The sequence below is a fragment of the Colossoma macropomum genome, unplaced genomic scaffold, assembly GCF_904425465.1.
Source record: "Colossoma macropomum unplaced genomic scaffold, Colossoma_macropomum, whole genome shotgun sequence".
In the NCBI taxonomy this organism is placed as follows: Eukaryota; Metazoa; Chordata; class Actinopteri; order Characiformes; family Serrasalmidae; genus Colossoma; species Colossoma macropomum.
In genome coordinates this window covers 820,001-823,515 of record NW_023494800.1, presented here as the reverse complement: position 1 = coordinate 823,515, position 3,515 = coordinate 820,001, and the positions used below count along the sequence as shown (strand labels likewise).

At 40.3% G+C, this 3,515-nt stretch overlaps 1 protein-coding gene across 1 annotated transcript in view; it reads left to right on the top strand.

The window, feature by feature from the left end:
- Positions 1-1,894: 1,894 nt before the first annotated feature.
- The window catches only part of arhgap24 (Rho GTPase activating protein 24), a 216,678-nt gene continuing 215,057 nt past the window's right edge, over positions 1,895-3,515 (top strand). Inside the window, exon 1 of the mRNA XM_036587719.1 lies at positions 1,895-2,223. The gene's annotated coding sequence lies outside the window, so the exon portion shown is untranslated. The remainder of the gene's footprint in view (positions 2,224-3,515) is intronic.

The following is a 3,515-nucleotide window of genomic DNA, read 5'->3' as shown; positions in this document are numbered from 1 at the left end:
CCACTCAGACCAGCACAACACACACTAACACACCACCACCACGTCAGTGTTACTGCAGTGCTGAGAATGATCCACCACCCAAATAGTACCTGCTCTGTGAGGGTCCATGGGGGTCCTGACCACTGAAGAACAGGGTAAAAGGGGGCTAACAAAGTATCAGAGAAACAGATGGACTACAGTCTGTAACTGTAGAACTACAAAGTGCACCTATACAGTAAGTGGAGCTGATAAAATGGACAATGAGCGTAGAAACAAGGAGGTGGTCAGAATGTTATGCCTGATCGGTGTATGTTACCTCACTCAGTGTAAAGCTGTACATATGCTGATGCTTTGTGTTTTCTGTCTGTTGCTATGCCAGGTATGTACTTATCTGTACTTTTGTCATGTATGCACTTGTGCCCTTTCACCATCCTTGGTGAAGCTGCAGCCCCATATGTTCCTGCACATTGTGATAATCTAAAAACAGTGGTTTCAGATTTCTGGACGCGACACGGCGTGTCTGGTGTGAAAGCTTCTGGCGCCTAAGCACACTAATAAAGAACATTTATATGGTCGTAGGTGTATTTGGACTTCTAAAAACACAATATATCATTGGAATAAATGTAAACAAACACAAAAACAGTAGAAAAGTAATGACAATTTATGGCTTTTACAAAAAGTAGTTGATATCTTGATACCAAATATTTGATGATAACAACAAATAATACTGGGCTGCTTTGAGGAGTTTTGAAAGGGTTAAACAAACAAATTTAAACACACACAAACACAACAATGTGTGTGTGTATGTGTATGTGTATATATATATATATATATATATATATATATATATATATATATATAATGTGTGTGTGTATGTATATATATATATATATATATATATATATATATATATATATATATATATATGTGTGTGTGTGTGTGTGTGTGTGTGTGTGTGTGAGACACTTCATTTGGAGTGGTCCTTTGTAGATGATTAATAAACTCTTAACAGATTATCAGTAACACATCAACATATCAGTGAAGCATCTGAACACACTGAAGTAAAAATCTTAAAGTAAACTTAATGTCACTTAATGTCATTTTCACTTTCACCTCAACCCAAAACCTAACCCTCACTCTCACCCTGGCCCTAATCCTAATCTTAACCTTAACCCAAACCCTAATCCAGTGAAGCTCCAGGTACATAATGGTGTCGGTGTGTCTGTATTAAACCTGTTAATGTTCAGTTCCTCTCAGATTAAACATCTACAGATCTAAACTTGGACACACAAAGTGAAAACAGCTGAATTCAGCAGATTATAAACTAATTGTTGTTATTATTATTATTATTATTATTATTATTATTATATAGACAGTTAATTAAAAGTCTCTACTGAATGGACTCACTGCTGCTACATCACTGATTTGTTATTGATGTTACTGAGAGTCTGTTGAGTGTTTATGTCCTTCAGGACACTCAGAATGAAGCAACACCTTTTATACATATGTATTAAATATACAAACTTATATGTATATATATGGAACATTATAATGGAATATACGAACTTAGGTATATATAACACACGTGGGGCGCAGTATTGTTACATACACAACTTACGTGTATGTAATGTATATAGTACAGAACATGACTGCGTGTCCTGACACTGTATAAAAACAAACCTCTGTGTGTGTGTGTGTGTGTGTGTGAGTGTGTGTGGCAGTTGTCTAAGTGTGGAATCTGAAACCTCAGTGGGAGTGTGTGTGCTGCTCACTCTCTCACACTTCCTCAAACAAGCGGTTACCCCTCCCCTCTCTCTCTCTCTCTCTCTCTCTCTCTCTCTCTCTCTCTCTCTCTCTCTCTGGCTCAGTCACTCTGCGACTCCACTGACTGGACAGCGGATTGTGTGTGTTTGGATTCCCTCGGCTGTGTGTGTGTGTGTGTGTGTGTGTGTTTAGAGACCCATGTGGCTTTGCTGAGAGCCGTCACTCCCCCCAAACCCTCCGATCTCCGACCCCCCCCACCCCGATCCCCCCAGTATGCAGATGGTGTGAGCTGTCAGCCGAAAACTTTATGACAGCTCTCTCTCTCTCCCTCACTCTCTCTCTACCTCGCTCGCTCATGGACCTCTGTGGAGCTGCGGATTCTACTCGGCTCTGTTCTCTCTGAGGAACGCTGTGTCTGTCGGAATTACTCTGCAGGGACTTTTTTTGTCGCCTTTTCTCGCTGGAACTGGAAAAACACAGGTAGGAACTCGTGGGATCTTCATGATTGATGTATGTTCTCATGCAAACAGATGAAGAACGTGAGATCGTTTCACTTAACGTTCCACTGTGTGTTAAAAAGTTTGAGGAGTTTCTTCTGAAATGAAGGTGTTAGTAGTGAGTCTGTGCTGCAGTAACAGCCTCTACTCTTCTGAGAAGGCTTTATACTAGATGTTGAACATTGCTGTGAGGATTTGATTGAGCATTAGTGAGGTCAGGTACTGATGGTGGATGGTCACTCCAGCTCATCCCAAAGGTATTGGATGGAGCTCCATCACTCCAGAGAACGCAGTTCCACTGCTGGGGGGCTTTATGCCCCTCTAGCCCACACTGGGCGTTGGACATGGTGACCCTAGGTTCATGTGCAGCTTCTCCAGAGTGTCCCATTCTATTGGTCAGTGCTTTTCTATGGAGATGTTGGAGTGTGCATCAGTAACGAGTGACCTTAAAGGAGCTCGTCAGGAGGACTCTCTGGATACTTTTTGGTACATTGTGTAAATGTGATATACTGTGTGGTTTCTCTGCCCCTCCATCTGCACCCCAAACACACACTCATGTTGTTGTGTGTGTGTGTGTGTGTGTGTGTGTGTGTGTGTGTGTGTGTGTGTGTGTGTGAGTTATAGGGTGCAGTACAGTTCAGCACAGTGAGCTCTATCTATTACTCTTCACTGAATATTATTATTAATATTCAAACTTATTTCTCTTTCCATTATTATTTCCTCTCCATCTGCCTGTTTGTCTGTTTACTTGTCTGTCAGTCTATCTGTATATCTCTGCTGTGGGAAGAAAACCTTGTATCTCCATTTTTGTTGTTTTTCAGTTTTTGATGTAATTTGAAAACACCTGTTGCTGTTTACATTGTGCCTACATTTCATGATGAATGGACCAAAAAAGTGGCCCCCAAAATTACTTGGTAAAAAAGTCTGTTTCCATTGGTTTACATTAAAAGTGAACTAGGTTTTTTATTTTTCCTGTAAAGTTACCATGTTGAAGACACAAGGTTTTCTTCTGAAGCAGCGATATGTATCTGCGTATCTGTTCACTTGTCTGTCAGTCTATCTGTGTATGAATGTGTGTGTCTTTACTTGTCTGTCAGTCTATCTGTGTATGAATGTGTGTGTCTTTACCTGTCTGTCTGTCTGTTTTGTGAAAAATGATTGTGTTTCAACTTCAAATCTAACAGAACAGAATGTAAATCACAGATTACTGTTCTGTTAACTTGATCCAGTTTCTGTCTATCTGTCTGTTTTTCTGTCTCTCTATCTATCTATCTA